Raw genomic sequence first — 22,243 nt, 5'->3', positions numbered from 1 at the left:
GCCGGCGTTCTCCCTCTTCATGTAAACCTTGTAAAATGAGAGAGAATAGGCATAAGTATTGAGACATAATGTGTAATAACAGCCCATAATGCAATAAATATCGATATAAAAGCATGATGCAAAATGGACGTATCAACTCCCCTAAGCTTAGACCTCACTTGTCCTCAAGCGAAAGCCGAAAACGAAAAATATGTCCACATGTTTGGAGATAGCGGTGTAGATAAAAATAAAATACGGACATGATGGCATTATGATCATTCTTAGAACATCAATATATATATTGTCATATGATCTCGTATGCTAAAGTAACAATTCAATCACAATTTCAAGTATGAATCATAAACTTCATTGAGAACTAACAAACTCTAATCTCAGTCATTGAGGGAATTGCAATTTATCATAACATAGGAAAGAGTCAATATAAGAGCTTTTCAGCAAGTCCACATACTCAAATATCATTTAGTCTTTCACAATCGCTAACACTCACGCAATACTTATGGGTATGGAATTTTAATCGGACACAGAGAAAGATAGGGGCTTATAGTGTTGCCTCCCAACTTTTTACCACAAGGGTAATGTCAACAATAATAGTTCATGCAATCCCACATCCAATTAGCTATATATATCAGGATCCTTCCAACACATTTTGCTTGCCAAAAGATAAAATGTAAAAGGGAAAGGTGAAGATCACCATGACTCTTTGTATGAAGTATAAGACAAGAATAAAAGATAGTCCCTTCGGGTAGGGAAGCAGAGGTTGTCATGTGCTTTTATGGTTGGATGCACGAAATCTTAATGCAAAAGAACATCACTTTATATTGCAACTTGTGATATGGACCCTGATTATGCAGTCTGTCGCTTTTATTTCTTCCACATCACAAGATCATATAAAGCTTATTTTCTCCACATTAATAGATCATACATATTTAGAGAGCAATTTTTATTGCGTGCACCGATGACAACTTACTTGAAGGATCTACTCAATCCATAGGTAGGTATGGTGGACTCTCATGGAAAAACTAGGTTTAGGGATATTTGGAAGCACAAGTAGTATCTCTACTTGGTGTAAAGAAATTGGCTAGCAAGAGAGTGAAAGGCAAGCTCAACATGTTGGATGATCCATGACAATATAATTTATCTCAGATGTAAGAAAACATAACCCATTACGTTGTCTTCCTTGTCCAACGTCAACGCTTTAGCATATCATACTTTAATGAGTGCCCACAATTATAAAAGATGTCCAAGATAGCATATTTATATGTGAACCTCTCTTTCTTTATTACTTCCTATTAATTGCAACATTGAGCAAAACTATGTTTGTCAACTCTCAATAATTTTTATTCATCATACTCTTTATATGTGAGCTCATTACTCTCCATAAGATCCATACGATCTCTTTATTCCTTTTTATTTCTTATCTTTTATTTTATTCCCCCAGATCATTGCAAAATAATCAAGCCCTTGACTCAACACTAATCTTTATTATATATAGCTCACGGACTCGATTACATAGAAGGATCATAAAGCAAAACTCACAACTAGATCATACTAAAATTTCGTTCTACTAGAGCAAGATATTATAAAAAGGACCGAACTAAGAAAAATGGTAAAGATAAAGGTGATGGTGATACGATACTAGGGCACTCCCCCAAGCTTGACATTTACCAAGGGGAGTGCCCATACCCATGTGTTTATGTTTCCTTCCTCGGAGGTGGTGATGAAGGAGTTGTTGATGATGTAGGCTTGTCGTCCATCTTCGAAGGCATAGGCTCACCATCATAGAAGGATGATCGAGTCTCCGGGATCCTCAAATCCGCAGCCAAACTCATCCACTTGAATCTATATTCATACTCACAGTTTTGGTTTTGCAGGTCATAGATTTGGGCTTGGAGGCGCTCGATTTTCTCATGAAGCTTGAAGATGGCCTCCCCAATGTCCTTGGCGTCCAGCTTGTGAATGTTGGTGAACTCCGTGATCATTATGTGATTAGAGTCGAGTCCACGCTCCACCATCTCCTGAGACTTGAAAACTTGTTGCTCCAATGCCTCAAGCCTTGTCTCCGTGCTTTCGTTCCTCCTTGGTCCCTCAACATCGCGGATGTGCAACAACCCCTCACGCATCTCAATGGTTTGAGGGTGTTGCAGCACCTCCGCGAGGTAGGGGTTGATGACCTTCTTGAAGAATTTGTCCTTGGGGGCACTTGAAGACGACATGGCGACCTAGATCTGTCAGAAAAACAGCTCGAAACAAAGACAAGAGATATTTGCGTGATACGGTGGTCAAAACCTTCGGGAGATTATATAGTGAATTTTTACCAACCAAAAGAAGTATCATGCAAGAAAACATAGTCCGGAGAGCGCACGAGGTGCCCACGAGGCAGGGGGGCACGCCCAGGGGGTAGGGCGTGCCCTCCACCCTCGTGGAAGTCTAGTGTCCTTTAGGTCTGCTTCTTATTTTCCTATTGTCTTAAATATTCCAAAATGGAGAAAAATTGCCATTAGAACTGTTTTGGAGTCGTTTACTTACCGTACCACGTACCTATTCCATTTCGGAGTCTGAAACGTTCTGGAAAGTGTCCCTTATGTATTCCTCCGGGGTTACGATTTCGATAACATTAGTTTCAACATTTATAGGATTACATGGGATATAATGTTTGATTCTTTGGCCGTTCACCAGCCTCGGATTTGTGCCTTCGAAGTTGTTGATTTTTATGGCACTGGAATGGTAGACCTCCTCGATAACGTAGGGACCTTCCCAATTAGAGAGAAGTTTTCCTGCAAAAAATCTTAAACGAGAGTTGTATAGCAATACATAATCACCCACATTAAACTCACGCTTTTGTATCCTTTTATCATGCCATCTTTTAACATTTTATTTAAATAGCTTGGCATTTTCATAGGCCTGGGTTCTCCATTCATCAAGTGAGCTAATGTCAAAGAGCCTCTTCTCACCGGCAAGTTTGAAGTCATAGTTGAGCTCTTTAATGGCCCAATATGCCTTATGTTCTAGTTCAAGAGGTAAGTTACATGCTTTACCATAAACCATTTTATATGGAGACATACCCATAGGATTTTTATATGCAGTTCTATAAGCCCATAATGCATCATCAAGTTTCTTGGACCAATTCTTTCTAGATCTATTAACAGTCTTTTGCAAAAGTAATTTGAGCTCTCTGTTACTCAATTCTACTTAACCACTAGACTGCGGGTGATATGGAGATGCAATTCTATGATTAATATCATACTTAGCAAGCATTTTATGGAAGGCACCATGAATAAAATGTGAACCACCATCAGTAATTAAACATCTAGGGACTCCAAACCTCGGAAAAATAACTTATTTAAGCATCAGTAATCATAAAAGATTTAACACAATCAAACTTATGTGTTACACCTGACTCCTTACCTTCGTCGAGGTCCCAATCTTCAGAGTTGCGTTTAATTGTTTCCAATTAATCCCATTTGAATTAAATAGTCTTCATCATAAAAGATCCAGTACAAGAAGTATCTAGCATGGAGCGATTACTGAGAGAAAGTCAAGCATAAATTTTTTGAATAATCATTTCTTTTGAGAGCTCATGATTGGGGCATGAATATAACCTTGACTTAAGCCTCCCCCAAGATTGAGCGATGCTTTCTCCTTCGCAAGGCCAAACATTATATATATATAATTACGATCATGATGAACAAGATGCATAGGATAAAACTTCTGATGAAATTCCAATTTCAATCGTTGGTAGTTTCATGATCCCATATCATCACATAGCCTATACCATGTCAATGCCTCTCCCTTCAAAGATAAAGGGAAGAACTTCTTCTTGATAACGTCCTCGGGCATACCTGCAAGCTTAAATAAACCACAAACTTCATCCACATAGAGTAGGTGCAAATCGGGATGTAATATTCCTTCACCTGTGAAAGGATTAGCTAGCAGTTTCTCTATTATACCCGAAGGAATTTCAAAGGAAACATTTTCAGTAGGATCAGTAGGTTGAGGAGCAACTCTTTGCTCTATTGGTCGGGGTGAAGATACCCCGAACAAGCCCCTCAAAGGATTTTGTTCCATAGTGACAAGTGGCAGTAAATTTCAGCACGCTATATAAATTTTTCCTTACCAAATTCCACCTACCAAAGGTGCTTCACTCCCTGGCAACGGCGCCAGAAAAGAGTCTTGATGACCCACAAGTGTAGGGGATGTATTGTAGCCTTTTCGATAAGTAAGAGTGTCGAACCCAAAAAGGAGCAGAAGGAAATGATAAGCAGTTTTCAGTAAGGTATTCTTTGCAAGCACTGAACTTATCGGTAACAGATAGTTTTGTGATAAGGTAATGTGTAACGAGTGGCAAGTAATAAAAGTAAATAAGGTGCAGAAAGATGGCCCAATCCTTTTTTTAGCAAACGACAAGCCTAGACAAACTCTTATATGAAGGAAAGCGCTCCCGAGGACACATGGGAATTATCATCAAGCTAGTTTTCATCACGTTCATATGATTCGCGTTCGGTACTTTGATAATTCGATATGTGGGTGGACCTATGCTTGGGTACTTTCCTTACATGGACAAGCATCCCACTTATGATTAACTCCTAATGCAATCATACGCAACTACAACAGAAGTATTAAGGTAAACCTAACCATAGGATGAAATATATGGATCCAAATCAGCCCCTTACGAAGCAACGCATAAACTACGGTTTAAGCTTCTGTCACTCTAGCAACCTATCATCTACTTATTACTTCCCAATGCCTCCCTCTAGGACCAAACTGTGGTGAAGTGTCATGTACTCGACGTTCACATGACACCACTAGAGGGATGACCACATACATCTCATCAAAATATCGAACGAATACCAAATTCACATGACTACTTATAGCAAGACATCTCCCATGTCCTCAGGAATAAACGTTACTACTCACAAAGCATATTCATGTTCATAATCAGAGGGGTATTAATATGCATAATGGATCTGAACATATGATCTTCCACCAAGTAAACCAACTAGCATCAACTACAAGGAGTAATCAACACTACTAGTAACCCACATGTACCAATCTGAGGTTTGGATACAAAGATTGGATACAAGAGATGAACTAGGGTTTGAGATGAGATGGTGCTGGTGAAGATGTTGATGGAGATTGACCCCCTCCCGATGAGAGGATCATTGGTGATGACGATGGTGATGATTTCCCCCTCCCGGAGGGAAGTTTCCCCGGCAGAACAGCTCTGCCGGAGCCCTAGATTGGTTCCGCCAAGGTTCCGCCTCACGGCGTCGGAGTTTCGTCCTGTGAGATAGCTTATGACTTTTTGTCGGATGAAAGACCTCATATAGTAGAAGATGGGCATCAGAGGGCCACCAGGGGGCACACGAGGTAGGGGGGCGCACCCAGAAAAGGGGGAGTAGGGCGTGCCCCCACCCTCGTGGACGGTGTGTGGCCCCCCTCTAGTACTTCTTTCGCCCAATATTTATTATATATTCTAAAACATGCTCCCGTGAAGTTTCAGGACTTTTGGAGATGTGCAGAATAGGTCTCTAATATTTGCTCCTTTTCCAGCCCAGAATTCCAACTGCCGGCATTCTCCCTCTTCATGTAAACCTTGTAAAATAAGGGAGAATAGGCATAAGTATTGAGACATAATGTGTAATAAAATCCCATAATGAAATAATTATCGATATAGGCATGATGCAAAATGGACGTATCAGGTTTATCTCACCACTAACTGCATAGAAGAGATTTTCGATGTCGACGAGCTCATGTATACCGAAACTGCAACGATAAAACTGTGATGACAACACCTTGGAGCTCAAATCCCTGGGACACTGCCACAACCTCTAAATGTTAGGAGGCACCAAGAACAATGTTCTCGTCACAACAATATTGGAACGATCCCAAGATACCCACGTGATCCAAAAATCCTTTTTAGTGAAAATGAGGAGAGGGAAGTCAAAACATCTACATAAGGAGTCCTCAGCAGACCAACGAAGGGGTTGAGGAGTAAAAAGAATCCTACTCTCCCATATATATATTCCTAAGACTCAAAATAGTTTTTCTCTAGACTCAACAACGTCAGCGGTTAGATCAAGCAGGGGATCCTAAGTCGGGATGGCTCTGATTACCAACTTGTAATGCCCAATATGCGACTATACTCCATACGTGCCGAGGCACGACTTGGGGCATAAACACATATTGATATGGTCGCAAGAGTGGTTGTATCTTTGCACATCTCATGTACTGAATAGATAGAGTATGAGCTTTGGCTTACAATCGCCACAATGTCACACAGATATCATCAAGTCATACAATCATTCAAGATGAACACAAAGTCCGGCTAAGGACGAAATCAAACGAATAAAAGACAACCACCCATGCTAAGTCCCGATCGACCCTACTGGGCACCACTACCGATCATCCAGAAAGGAAACATAGTAATGGCCAAGGTCTTTGTCGAACTCCCACTTGAGTTCAGTGGCATCACCTGCATCAGTCTTGCGGTACCTGCAACTGTGTTTTTAGTATCTATGAGCCACGGGGACTCAGCAATGATATCACCCTCGGTGTCAAGACTAACAAAGCTTAAATGCGAAGGATAAGGTTAAGTGGTGGAGTTGTAGCAGGATCTAGGCATTTGTATATTGGATAACTTACGCATACAAGAATAAGATGAGAAACTACACAACGGTCGCAAAGCTAGTAATGACAAAGAAGTGATCCAAAACTACTTACATTCAAACATAACCCCACCATGTTCTCTTCCCAAACCTCCTCGAAAAGAGACCGTCACGGTTACACACGCGGTTGGTGTATTTTAGTTGAGTCTGGTTTCAAGTTCACTACAACCAGATATTAAAAACTCCCATCTACCACATAATTGCGAGCACAGCTCTTGAAAGTTTAAACCCTGCAGGGGTGTCCCAACTTAGCCCATGACAAGATCACGATCCACGGAGACAATCCTCTATCGCGGGTCACCCCGAGTATTCTCTGAGTCCCAGTGCATAAGCTCTTCGAAGAAAGGAAAACTATCCCAAGGAGATCTCCCGGTGAGTCAGATCCGTTTCCAGAGCCACGCGCTCTCTATCTATGGACTCATCCGTCTATGCGAAGTGGATGATAGCCAAAGGCGGCATCGCCGACTGCTTGGTGGGTGGACCAACACTCATGTTGAGCACTGGCCCGGGGGTTGATTAAGAATCCTCAAGTTAATTACTCCCTATGCAAATTTTAGTTGTTGTTAGGAAAATGGTAAAGCCAATGTTGGATCTCCTCGGGAAAGCTTTACTTTAGGCGAAGAGACAAGGGGGCCCATAACACCCCGACCGTGTTAGGAACGCAAAATTCAAGGAACATAACACCGGTATGACGGAAACTAAGGCGGCAAGAGTGGAACAAAACACTGAGCAAAAGGCCAAGCCTTCCACCCTTTACAAAGTACATATATGCATTAATTAAATAAGAGATTTTGTGATATCCCAACATATCCATGTTCCAACTTGTAACAAGCTGCACTGCACCTGCAACTAGCAACGCCATAAGTAGGGCTGAGAAAAAGTGGTAACATAGCCAAACAACGGTTTGCTAGGAAGGTGGGTTAGAGGCTTGACATGGCAATATGGGAGGCTTGATAAACAAGTGGTAGGTAGCGCAACATAGCGGTAGAATGAATAACTTGCAAGCAAAGATAGAAGTGATATCAGGGGTAATGATCATCTTGCCTGCAATGTTCTCAGGGTTGTCGAAAGCTTGCTCCTCATGAATGTACTCGACAGGGTCCTCGTACTCAAACTTGTCCCCCGGAACTGCCCAAAGAAAATACAAGCATGCAATGAACAACCACTCATGGCAAGAACATGTTCTATATGCAAGACTAACAAGGAGGCATAATAAGAACGGTATGCACAGAGTCATGGTTCTATCAAAACGAAGGGGGAACGGACAACCAGAAGGAAACGGTGGAGTCATGAAGGATGTGGGCATAATCTTGGTAACCTAAGTTGCCATTGGAAATATTGAGAGATTTTGGTTGAAATCGATATGAAGATCACCGGAAACGGATGCACGGCTTGCAAATGATGAGCAAAACAAGATGCAATGCAATATGCTTATAACAGCAACATGCCAACGTAGAAGCAAAGTTTAAATATGCTACATCACCCAAACATGGAAACAAAATACATGGCAGTGAAGTACATGTGAATGTGTACAAATCATGAACACTGAGCTACTGCTAGAACTCAATAGAACATGTTTAAAATAGCAATGCAAAAATGCAAAAAGACATCAATTTAACAGATTTAGCATAAATTCACTAAGCATTACAGAAACAACATCAAGTTGCAATGTTTAGAGCTAGTAAACTACATGTTACTGTAGCCTATTATGGCAAACTTGAGAGTGGCATGCTAGTACTAAATGCAATTAACCAAACTCCCTTACGGATCTTGTTCCAAAGATCCACAGAAAAGATGATAGCATCAATGCAAACATGGCTAGTGATATGAACAGGTTACAGACTTAGAAGAATATGCATGGTATGACAAAACAGATTGATGATGGCATGTTTACAAGCTTGTGTCACTCATCACAGTGCACTATATGGCATGAAATAAATTCTAGCGTGAAGTACACATGAAAGAGAAGCTACACAAGTGCTAAACAATCACATAACATATTTGTATAGATATACACATAAAAGACGAAACAACAACATGATGTAAACTGACAAGTGTGCAAACTTTCTCAAATGCAGAAAATAATGCCACCACTGGATTGGTGGGGTTTTTCTACCCCAAAAACATATATAATATGTCTAGGTTGCCTTAGAAAAATCCCCACAATTAAGCAAAAATATATACTGCCTAAAAAGGAAACCTCAGCATATGCGAAAACTGGCATATACCTAATTTGGAATAAAAACAAAGAAGGGAAAACGTTATGTGTACCCAAGCGGTACCCAGCTGTTAGGCTAACTGCTGGGCCCGTGGGCCATCTGGCTGGGCTGTGTGAGTGTGAGCATGACAGGTGGGGTCGGCTTGGCAGTGGCACAACAAAAGAAACAAAAAGCAGGGGGCGGTATGCGTCCGTGGGGATTCGACCCCGGGTTGCCTGGGTAGAGACGCGGCGCAAGGAACCAGCTGGGCTGGCTAGGCTCATGCTACATAGGGGGGCTTTACCTCTTTTGAACTAACCAGCGGCGAGGCTACCTGGTGCCACCGAGGCAGAGGCGGCTGTGTCGTCACTGGCGACAACAACGGCGACGCGGGGCTCGGCAGCGGCAGCGGGCATGTGGGAATGGCAAGGGAGTGCAGGAAACAGGGAGCTGGGGCGCTCGAGCATGAGCTTGGCTCTTCTCGGGCCATGGTGTCTGCGCCCAGCGATGGCAGCGACTACGGCGACGCGAGGCAAGGAGGAGCGCACGGGGGAGCGGGCGTGCGTGCGTGCGGGACGAGCGTAGGTGCACATGGAAACGAACACCCGTGGGTGCATGTGCAAGAACAAGAGCGCACAAGACAGAATACTTCAACTAAACCGGAAAATTCTGAGATCATCGGAGCATCGAGATCATGGCGAAGGCGTGACCCTAGCATCTCCTACGGGGATCATCTAGCATCGAGAAGGAGAAGGGTGGAAGCCGGGTATACCTCCTTACCCTAGGAAGAGAAAACGTGTGCGACGATGGAGGGAGGAGTCGGTAGTGGGTTGACGAACTTGGCGCGATCTACTGTTCGAGATGCAGAGGAAGAAGGGGACGTCGTCGAAGGAGTTCTCAGCTGCGGATCAACATCAGGATGGAACCAGACAGCGTTCACGAGCACTTGGACGAAGGAGGGGAGGCCACGGAGGAGGGTTAGGCCGGCGGTGAGGTTGTGACCGAGCCCGCCATGGCATGGGCGGCGGTGGTAGTGACGCATGTGTATCCCCTTACCTATGGCAGTGGCGTGGGGAGTGGGAGGAGAGGAAGGGGAAACCCTAGGGCATGGTTGGGGTCTTATAGGAGGGGTGCGGGCACCGTGGCTTGCCACTGAGGCCATGTGCCCCTGCTCGTGGGTTTTACCGTGAGGGGGAGGTGGCGAGATGAGGAAGAAAAAGGTAGGGAGAGGTCAGTGCATGCGGGCCCGGTGTGGGTGTCCAGTGTGGATCACCACACGGAAGGGCGAGCGAAGGAGGCTGCTTGTGCGGGAAGGCTGGGCCGGCTTGGAGTTGAGGCCCAGGTGGGCTTCAGATGCTGTTGGGCTAAACTGCTGCTGCTCTCCCACTCTCTTTTCTTTTCATATTTTTATTCAAACAGAAAAAACAAGAAAAAGGCTAGAGTGATTGGGATAGGCTATGGAAGATATAAAAATATCTCTGGACCCCTTGTATTATGCACATAATTGCAAAAATGGTTTGGGCATTTTTAGAGGAAGAAAAATATTCCAAGTTTGAATTAGGTTCAAACTTGAGGCATTTTTGACCCCAACCAAACCAACTTCAAATTTGATGAAAATTGGCAGAGAGGTTTAGGACATGATGAATGATTTGTGAGTAAGTTTTGAACATTAATGGAGTAGGGTAGAGGTGCACTTGCAAAAGTGAAAGAAAAGAGAAGGAGAGGTGGTGATGAGGGGGAAAGTGATGAAGCTTGGATCCATAAGAACATGCCACAATGCAATATGTTACAATATGAAGATGCACGTGATGATGGGGATATGCAAAATGACATAAGAACAATGCTACACTTGATATGACCACATGATGGCATAGAGAAAAAATAACAAGAATTGACAAGACAGTGCAATAGGTAAACAACAAATCGAAACAAAGATGGAACCCAAATGGAATTGGAAGAAGATCAAGTTGGATATATTGCCAAAATATGGAAGTGTTACAAATGGGGTGTTACAGTATGTGTGTGTGTGTGTATGTTTGTGGGAGTGTGTTCTACTGATCGGGCGACCGAGCTAAACCCCCCTACATGGAAGGGCATAGGGGTGTCTTAGGCCCTACACAATGCCAGGTGCTTAGCAAAATAAACCTAGTTTTTCTGAAGCACTGGTGCCTATTTCCGTAGGACAGACGCCTAATTAAGCGTCTATGATGTACAGATAAGCACCTGTGCTTAAGGAAAGCTTGGTTTATTTCTTCAAGCACCTCCCCTAAGCACCTTGTATTGTACAAGGCCTTATAGGCTGCCCCCCGGGGATACAATGGTAATGTTACAGGGGCGCGGGGCCCTGGTGTCATCATTTGGGAGCCGGCGGTGGGGTCCGTCAGGTCCACCAGGTGTGGGTCTCGCTGGGTCCGCCGGCCACGGGCCTTATCGGGGCCGCCGGGCGCGGGTACGCCGCGTCCCACGTCGCGGGGCGGCTGGCACCGTCCAACTACAGGGTTGCATCGCCTAGACACCGCCTGCCCTGGGCGGGGGCGCGGGGCGCATTGTAGCCACGCCTGCTCGGGCCGGCGTAAAGGGAGGAGCGTTGTAGCCATGTTGCTTATCATCGGGAGTTGTCTTCTTGTGGTCAGTCGGCATGCGCTAGCAGGCCAAGCCGGGTCGTGACACCCGGCCGGCCCTTGCTGGGGAGCCAACAGGTTGACGAGCTAGCTTAAGGGGTCAAGCTTGCCCCAATGTTTTAAAAAGGGATCTGGGTTCTGTTGTTTGCCCGGGTGTCACCCCCCAACACTCGGCCAGATCAAAATTTTTGCTCCCAGGCAGAGCATCAGGTTTGGAAACATGGAATATGTTGCGGATGTCTGCAGCAAACTTGCGTTCTCAAGCTGGGTATCATACCAGTCCGAGGACTCCGCGAACACTGATGCGCCGATCTCAGATTCAATCTGGATTAGGACCATGGCACAAAGCACTCATTGGGTCGAGCTTTACGTCCGGAGCCGAACATTATATTGTCGGGCCAGATGATAAGTTCATGCATCAAAATTGTCAAGGTCATGTTAGATGGAACCTTGGCCAAACTTCGGCTAAACCCTGCCTCATGTCAAGATATGGGTTAGGCCGACAAGGCACTTTTGAACGAGATGTTAGATCGGATTCAGAGGCTCGCTGTCTTAGATGATCGGACCTTGGTCTACAATCTGATCTGGGAAAAATCTAGAAAGGGTGGAGTTTTCAAACCACCCTCCACCCCTCTAGTCACTATTGTCGAGGACTTAACCAACATTCTAGCGTATGCATCAGACGAGGATGCCTACATGGACGTAAGTCGATGAGTCAACTGACGCTGAAGCACCTCCTGCCACTACTAATACTAGCAAGTGGGCAGCTAATGTAGGGCAAAACCCTAGGTAGCCCCATGTTCACGAATTGGAGGTGGATTCAAGGAGGAACACGAAGAACACGAGGGGAAACCATGAAGAAATCAAAGGGGAAAACACTCTATTGGACAGTATCAACACCAAGTACTCCTCAAATCACAAGCAATACATGGGATGCATCAAGATCCAAGAACAACAAGGGTAGTTCATCCAAATATCTAGGAGAGATGGGTCTTAATGATTCACTTGGGGAATCCTTCTCCACAAGTGGAGGTCCTGTACTACAATGGAGTCTTATCTCTCAAGAGGAATCACACATGGGGAGATACATGAGCTAAGCTCTAACATCTAGATCTAATCTTAGGGTATATATAGGTCCAAGGCATGAAGGGGTAAGTGAAGGAAATAAGCCCTAGAGGTAATAATAAAGTTGTTATTTTATATTATATTTCCTTATTCATGATAAAGGTTTATTATTCATGCTAGAATTGTGTTGATCGGAAACTTAAATAGATGTGTGAATACATAAACAAATACTGTGTCCCTAGTAAGCCTCTACTAGACTAGCTCGTTGATCAAAGATGGTTAAGGTTTCCTAACTATAGACATGTGTTGTCATTTGATAATGGGATCACATCATTAGGAGAATGATGTGATGGACAAGACCCATCCGTTAGCTTAGCATATTGATTGTTCAGTTATTGATATTGCTTTCTTCATGTCAAATACTTATTCCTTTGACTATGAGATTATGCAACTCCTAGGTACCGAAGGAATACCTTGTGTGCTATCAAACATCACAATGTAACTGGGTGATCATAAAGATGCTCTACAGGTATCTCCGAAGGTGTTTGCTGAGTTGGCATAGATCGAGATTAGGATTTGTCACTCTCAGTATGGGAGAGGTATCTATGGGCCCTCTTAGTAATACACATCATAAGATTGAAAGCAAATGACTAAGGAGTTAGTCACAAGATTATGTATTACGGAACGAGTAACGAGACTTGCCAGTAACGAGGTTGAACTAGGTATGAAGATACCGACGATAGAATCTCGGGCAAGTAACATACCAATGGACAAAGGGAATTATGTATGTTGTCATAACAGTTTGACCAATAAAGATCTTTGTAGAATATGTAGGAGCCAATATGGGCATCGAGGTTCCGCTATTGTTTATTGACCGGAGAGGTGTCTCGGTCATGTCTACATAGTTCTCGAACCCATAGGGTCCGCACGCTTAACGTTCGTTAACGATATAGTTTTATATGAGTTTGTCAGTTTTTGGGTTCCGGCAAAACCCTTAAGGTTCGAACACTAGGTGCGCGCGAAGATCTCTCCCTCACTGATCACGCCCACCAACACTTCACGATCTCTAGGCTACGCACCCGAACTCACAACACACCAGACACAAGATTTATACTAGTTTGGGCCACCATTGTGGTGTAATACCCTACTCCAGTGTGGTGGTGGTGGATTGCCTCTTGGGCTGATGATGAACAGTACAAGGGGAAGAACAGCCTCCTGAGGTGAGGTGTTCTTGTGCTTTGGTGAACTTGCGGTTGTCTGGATTCATCCCCCCTCTAACATGGTGGCTAGTCCTATTTATAGAGGTCCTTGTCCTCTCCCAAAATATTGAGCGGGAAGGGAGCCAACAATGGCCAATTTGAAAGGGGACAGCTAGTACAACTTATCCTGACAAAAGTAGTCTTCGCCTGCAAAAGACTCTGGTGGTGTCGTCGCCTTGGGCTCCATGGTGACCTCTGTCCTGCCGTCCTGCTAGTCTTGGTCTCGTTGCACTGATATGGAAACCTTTGCTTGACGCATCGGTACTCTTTGTCTGCGCTTGCCTCCAAATGCACATGAGACAAACACACTCAATATCATTCCTAAATAAAATCAGTCAAGGGCATACATTCGATCTAACTATCATTATAGTGCTCGGACTACTAATATATACATGGGGGAATACTACTAATCATATGGTGGTCCTCTAGAAATTTTGATCGGTGGAAGATTCCATGATATCCGCTTTAGCTTCATCTTCATAATCTTCATCACTACCATCAAGGTCGGAGTCGCTGTCGTCGATGATGATGTAGTCTTCAGAACGAATCTCCTTGGGTTCATCGTCTTCTCCTGGCGCGGGGTCTCCCATGAACACTCCCAGCTTCCTTGTCAGGCCGTCATTCTTCTCCACTAGTATCGCCATTTCCTACTCATATCCATCATGTGTAGACTTGAGTTCCTCTTCTAGCTCTATGATCCTGGTCATCGCCTTCTTCAAATCTATCATGATTGCACACATCTGGTTCTCCTGGCGACGAATGTGATGATTTAACTCTTGGATGAAGCCTGCAATGGAGCTGTCCTTCTTGGTGCTAATCATCTCCCATTTCTCATCTCGGCACCCACATATCTGGTAGATAGTATCCTTAAGCTCCTTGTGGTAAACTTCACCGATGCGTCCCATGGCGATGTGGGCTGCCATGCTCTTTCCTAGACTCCAAGTCGGTGCATGAAAGGAAAACTCTATGGGCTCAGTGACTGGCGTGAATGTCCTTCCTGGAACTTGAAACCGAATCATCCAATGCTCTTCTTCTGGTGAAGTGGTGGTGTAGGTAATGGCGAAGCTTGGTATTCCGACGTTTAGATACCTAGTGACTTCCTTCAAGTGTCGTCCCAAGGGGGTGTCCTCATCCGGCTGTGTAAACTTGTTCCTTGAGTCCGCCATCCTAAGGAGTAGAAAATGGAGAGGAGTCAGAAATGGGTAGAGAAGAGTGACCTATGGCTCATCTTAGTGGTCGTGTCCTACATTCACCGTGTGCTCTGATACCATCTTGTAGCGACACGACCTCAGACGGTCAAGTCTCTGTGCTTCAGTGTCATCCCTAGATCGGTAATGCTGACACACACAGTACTCGAAGGATTTATAACAGAGTAGAAATCACACACATATAACATCGAATGTCTCAAAAAAGAAACTTATTACAATAAATATGGCTTAAGGCCATCTAAATAAGATAACAGCGAAAGGCTTCAAAGATAAAGTGAGTCCATCAACTCCAATGGCATAGTTGAGTGCATGACAAACGACCTATGGCACCTTACTCGTCGTCTAAAAAGTCTGCAACATGATATGTTGCATCCTGAAACGGGTCAGCACATGCAATATGCTGGCAATATAACACACTAGTGCAATGAACAGAATAAATACTATCACTACATGCATATATGGCTGGTAGAGGCTCTATGGTTATAATGTTTTGTGAAAAGCCAATTTCCCTACAACAAAGGAATATATTTTATTTAACTATCATGGTAGTTGAAACATTGAGAAGGTTCCTCCAACTCAATCCCCATTAAAGTAATCATTAACATCCCAACAAAATTTACTTAGAGGGATGAGGTCAAATCAATAATTCAAGTACCAGATACTCAAGTTGTCCATAACCGGGGACACGGCTAACCATGATTAGTTTGTACACTCTGTAGAGGTTTGTGCACTTTTGCCCACAAGACTCGATCTGCTCCGTTGGATTTCTCGCACTACATGGTGTTTGAGAAACGGATGACTGAGAGACAGTCTTTTAGAAGCATTAACTCTAACCCTGGGTAGACAGTACCAACCTACATCCCCTACATATGCTAGCCTACCACTGGAAGAGGTCATGCAACCTACTCAACTATGCTAGAGCCCATAATAGCTTGTGGCTGCACACGGAAGTTTCTAGCATGAATAATCTTATGATCCGTTTGAGCCTGGGTGGCGAACCATAGGATGATCACACTGGTACTCTGGGATATCCTAGGACAACATTGGCTTCTCCAGGTGCCCGCCACCAATCCACCCAGATGTGTATTTAAGTAGCCACCTTAAGTAAACTATTAATTAATAATCTCACATCTGTCGTGGATCCTCTCAAACCCAAACCACGTCTACGACCATAGCATATCAGTATAAGCATAACATAGAAGTAACTCCCAGGGTTTGATAATAAAAGGGTAATAGGTTCTACCTCATCATCTACTTCCCAAACCCACAAATTAAGAGATCCTACTCATGCAATGTTTGAGGGTTGAAACTAATGCATAAGAACTAGGTAAAAGGGATACGATCAAAGTGTTACTTGCCTTGTTGACAATCTGCAAATCCTAAAGACTCGTAGTAGCATGCTTCGCACTCCGGGAATTCTATCGCAACCAAACAATATCATACATAAGCAATCAAGCAAGGATGCACGGGTAAAAATCAAATAAGAAGATCTAACCAGAAAGTTCAACTAAAGAACTCCGGTTTGCAAAACGAATCAAATCAAACGGAGCAACGAAACTCAAACTACGAAAGAAACAAGATCCGTTTACTAATATGGACTAATGTCAAATTTTACAGTACCAAAATCTTGTTCAAGTTGGCTAAACAGAAAGAGGGCTTCGAGACGAAGATCTAGGCGTTTGTTTCACCTGATTTGGATAAACGAGCGAAAAGATAAACTAAAACGAAGATTGGGGCAGAAATCATGATCGAAAATAATCGCGGAAAAACCCTGGAAAATAAAACGAGACGAACAGGCTAATGAACGAACGTTCGCTGTCTGCGACTAACTGACAAACAGCGTTCATTAAAACGAACGTACGGATGAACGTCCGTTACTTAACTAAACCGAAGAAAAACTGAAAAAAACCGATCTAAATAAAAAACGATCTAGGGTTTTTCTAAAAAAAACCAGGGTTAACCGAAGAAAACCAACCGGTCAACGGCAGGGTCAACGGCGGTGGGGTGAACGACGAGGTCTGATGCGCCGGCAGCGGCTCCGGCGACGGCGGCGGTACGAGGCGGCGGCGTTTGCGAGGGCTAGCGGCGGCGGCGCGGCTCGCAGATCGAGGCAGCGGCGGCTAGGGTTTGGTGGCGCGGCGCGGCGCTGGGGTAGGGTGGGCTGGGGCGGCCAGCTCGGGCCGGTTTTAAAGGCCCCGGGCATAGTGTCCTGGACGGACACGACCTGTTAGGTCGGTTCAGAATTTTTTGAAATAAATCCTGACTCGGATAAACAAATAAAAGAAATACTAAACAGAGTCCAAAAATCCTGAAATCAATTTTCACGGTCCTCTAATAATATTGTGGACAAAGTGAACATTCATTTGGCCTCTAGTGCAAATTTTGAAAAACGCATTTTTTCCTAACTCAAATAAAATAGCAACAAAAGACCAAAAAGAAAAATTATTTTATTTTAATAATTTTCCTCCAATATCCCCTTTATTTTGGAGAAGTCATATTATCTCCTCTCATATATTTTAATTAGAAATATTTTCGGAGAGAAAAATAATTAAAACCAAAGTGATCCCTTGTTTTGATATTTGAGAAAAATTCAAAATATGAAAACGATGAAATTCCCAACTCTCCCCGTGGGTCCTTGAGTTGCTTAGAATTTCAAGGATCGCGAAATGAAATGCAATAAAATATGATATGCATGAATGACCTATGTATAACATTCCAAATTGAAAAATTGGGTTGTTACAAACCTACCCCCCTTAAGATCAATCTCGTCCTCGAGATTCGGGTTGGCTAGTGTCGGTGTCAAAACCGGCGGATCTCGGGTAGGGGGTCCCGAACTGTGCGTCTAGGCCGGATGGTAACAGGAGACAGGGGACACTTTGTTTTACCCAGGTTCGGGCCCTCTCGATGGAGGTAAAACCCTACTCCTGCTTGATTAATACTGATGATATGGGTAGTACAAGAGTAGATCTACCACGAGATCAAGGTGGCTAAACCCTAGAAGCTAGCCTATGGTAAGATTGTTGTGTATGAAGTTGATCCTCTACGGACTACAACCCTCCGGTTTATATAGACACCGGATAGGGTTAGGGTTACACAGAGTCGGTTACAATGGTAGGAGATCTTGAATATCGCATCGCCAAGCTTGCCTTCCACGCCAAGGAAAGTCCCATCCGGACACGGGACGAAGTCTTCAATCTTATATCTTCATAGTCCAGCAGTCCGGCTAAAGGTATAGTCCGGCTATCTGAACACCCCCTAATCCAAGACTCCCTTAGCTAGAAAATAGGTGTGGGTGGTCTTTGCGTAGATCATCCTCCCATTCCCAGGTGGCTTCATCCTCGGTATGGTGGCTCCACTGAACTTTGCAAAACTTTATAACCTTGCTGCGAGTAACTCGGGTGGCAAACTTGAGAATCTTGACTGGTTTCTCCTCATAGGTCAGATCACTATCCAACTGAATTGCTTCCAGGGGCACTGTATCTCTCATAGGGAAATCAGCCATCTTTGGATGGCACTTCTTCAACTGGGAAATGTGAAACACATCATGAACTCCTGACAGTCCTTCGGGTAACTCCAACTTGTAGGATACCTCTCCCATACGTTCCAAAACTCGGTATGGTCCTACAAATCTCGGGGCTAACTTTCCCTTAACTCCAAAACGTTTAACTCCTCGCAGTGGTGACACACGGAGATATGCTCTGTCTCCGACTTCATAGACTACCTCCTTGCATTTTGAGTCTGCATAACTCTTCTATCTGGACTGAGCTACCTTCAGTCTATCTCGAATCAGCTTAACCTTCTCTTTTGACTCTTTGATCAAGTCTGGTCCATACAACTGACGGTCTCCAACTTAATCCCACATCGACGGTGTTCGGCATCTTCTTCCATACACGGCTTCGAACGGTGCCATATTCAAACTGGCCTAGTAGCTGTTGTTGTATGAGAACTCCGTGTAGGGCAAGTTGTCATCCCAACTAGATACATAATCTAGCGCACAAGCTCTCAACATGTCCTCCAGAATCTGATTGACTCTCTCGGTCTGTCCATCCGTCTGCAGATGAAAAGTTGTACTGAACTCTAGCCTGGTACCCAAAGTCTGGTGTAGCTAGTGCCAAAACTTTGAAGTAAATTGTGTTCCTCTATCTGATATGATGGTCCTCGGAACTCCATGCAGACATACGATCCTGGTCATATATATCTTGGCCAACTTCGCACTAGTATAGGTGGTTTTCACTGGGATAAAGTAAGCTACTTTGGTCAAGCGATCCACTACTACCCAGATAGAATCATATCCCGATTGGGTCCTGGGTAATCCGGTGATAAAATTCATGCCAAGCTTGTCCCACTTCCATTCGGGTATCAGCATAGGCTGCAGTACTCCTGCTGGCTTCTGATGTTCCGCTTTCACTCTTTGACATACATCACATACGGCTACATACTCGGCAATGTACTTCTTCATTCCAGTCCACCAGAAATGCTCCTTCAAATCCAAGTACATCTTGGTGTTTCTGGGGTGTATCGAGTATGGCGAGTCATGTGCTTCCTGTAGTATCAACTTCCTGATCTCTGCATTATCGAGCACATAAATATGGTCCTCAAACCACAAGGTGTCGTGCTCATCCTCACGAAAACCTTTGGCTTTTCCTTTGCTCATTCTCTCCTTTATTTCAGTAGTTTCCTTGTCATCCTTCTGAGCTTCTTAAATTTTTCCCAATAATGTCATTTGAATTTCCAATGCTGCAACAAAACCTCTAGGGACTATCTCCAAGCGTAGCTCCCTGAGATCTTTAGCTAACTCCGTTGGCAATTCTCTGCTTACGAGGGTATTGGCGTAACTCTTCTGGCTCAAAGCGTCTGCTACGACATTGGCCTTGCCTGGATGATAGTGCAACTTCACATTGTAATCCTTTATGAGCTCCAACCATCTCCTTTGCCTGAGATTCAACTCCTTCTGTGTGAAATGTACTTTAAACTCTTATCATCCGTGTACACATCACAATGGTTTCCAATAAGAAAATGTCTCCAGGTTTTGAGTGCATGCACTACGGCTGCTAACTCCAAATCATGTGTGGCGTAATTTAACTCATGCGGTCGAAGTTGGCGTGAGGAGTATGACACAACTCTTCCGTCTTGCATAAGTACACTTCCAAGTCCTAGGCTAGACGCGTCGCAATACACTTGGAAATCCTTGCATATATCTGGCCGAATCAACACTTGGGCCGTAGTCAAACATTTCTTCAACTCCAAAAAACTTGCCTCACATTCATCTATCCATTTAAACTTAGTGTCCTTCTTCAACAACTCCATCATGGGCTTTGCAATCTTAGAAAAAATCTCAATGAATCTATAATATCCCGCGAGTTCCAGAAAACTGCGGATCTCTCCAACTGAGGTGGGTGCCAATGACTCAGTGACTGACTGAACCTTAGAAGGGTCTACTGCTATACCTTCTCCTGATATAACATGTCCAAGGAATCCAACTTCCTTCAACCAAAACTCACACTTGCTGAACTTGGCGTATAACTGATGTTCCCTGAGCTTTTCGAGAACTAAACGCAAATGCCCCTTATGTTCCTCTTTATTCTTCGAGTACACTAAAATGTCATCAATGAACACCACAAAAAATTTATCCAAGAACTCCATGAACACCTTGTTCATCATACTCATGAAATAGGCAGGGGCATTAGTCAATCCAAATGACATAACCATATACTCATAAAGCCCGTACCTTGTGGTGAAAGCTGTCTTAGGTATATCTTTTTCTCGAATCTTCAAATGGTGGTATCCTGATCGCAGGTCGATCCTCGAAAACACTTTAGCTCCTTGCAGCTCGTCAAACAAATCATTGACCATCGACAGTGGGTACTTGTTCTTGATCGTTACTTCATTCAATGCCCGATAATCAACAACCATTCTCAGAGACTTATCCTTCTTCTCAACCAAGAGCACAGGGGATCCCCATGGTGACGAACTTCGTCGAATGTAACCTTTCTCCAATAACTCCTTAATCCGCTTCTTGATCTCCTCCAGATCATTTGCGGGCATCCGGTATTGTCTCTTTGATACTGGTCCGGTGCCTGGCAATAACTCTATCAAAAACTCAATGTCTTGATCCGAGGGCATGCCTGGTAGTACCTCTGGGAATACATCTGGAAAATCCTTCACTACAGGCACTTCCTCCTAAACAACTCCCGAGAGGGAATTTACATGAGTAATCTTAGGAGTATACCTAGATACATACTTAATCCTTTTTCCCTTTGGGGTTGTGAGGGTAATTGACTTGCTTGCACAATCAATGTTTCCTCCATACTTCGATAGCCAATCCATCCCCAGTATCACATCCAATCCTTGGGATTCCTAAATTATTAGGTCTGAGGGGAAAACATGGCTACCAATGGTTAAGGGTATTCGATCGCACCATCGGCTGGCCATATACTCTGCATTGGGTGAGCTCACTAGCAAAGGTGTCCTAAGGGCTAAGGTGGGTAACTTAAACTTGTCCACAAATCCCCTTGAAATGTATGAATACGATGCACTAGTATCAAAAAGAACGAGAGCGGTAAATGACTTAACCAAAACCTTACGATAACTGCATCTGGATGATCTTCAATCTCCTCCACATTCACGTGGTTCACTTGTCCCTTGTTAAAAGGGTTGTGCTTCTTCCCAGAGCTTCCATTGCCATTTCCATTCTTTGTTTCAGAACACTCGGTGGTCTAGTGTCCAGTCTTCCCACACTTGAAACAAGTGATGTGGCTTAGATCCTTCTTGGCGGGCGTGCTTGGGTTGGAGCGGTTCTGGTTGCTGCCTGCTCCACTCCCATTTCCATTCCTAGGGCCATTGTGATTATGAGAACTTCCTCCATTGCGGGTATGGCCTCCATGGTTATGGGTGTATCCTCTTGAGTTCGGGGTAAAACGAGGCTTCTGCTGAGCTCCTGAATTGTACCTCCCTTGTCCATATTTCCTCTTGCAGCTCTCAATCTACTGCTGCTTCCCTTCAATCATAAGAGCCTTATCTACCAACTCCTGGTAGTTGTTAAATGTTGCCACCATTAACTGCATGCTCATCTCATCATTCAGCCGTTCCATAAATTTCTCATGTTTCGCGGCATTGGTGGCCACGTCATCTGGGGCATAACGAGCTAGTTTGCTAAACTCCTCCACGTACTGCCCTACAGTACGGTTGCCCTGGCGTAAGTTGTGAAACTCACGCTTCTTCATACTC

Source organism: Triticum urartu, chromosome 6A, assembly GCF_056163025.1.
Source record: "Triticum urartu cultivar PI428250 chromosome 6A, HENAU_Tu73, whole genome shotgun sequence".
NCBI classification, from domain to species: domain Eukaryota; kingdom Viridiplantae; phylum Streptophyta; class Magnoliopsida; order Poales; family Poaceae; genus Triticum; species Triticum urartu.
Note: the sequence above shows the minus strand (reverse complement) of the source record.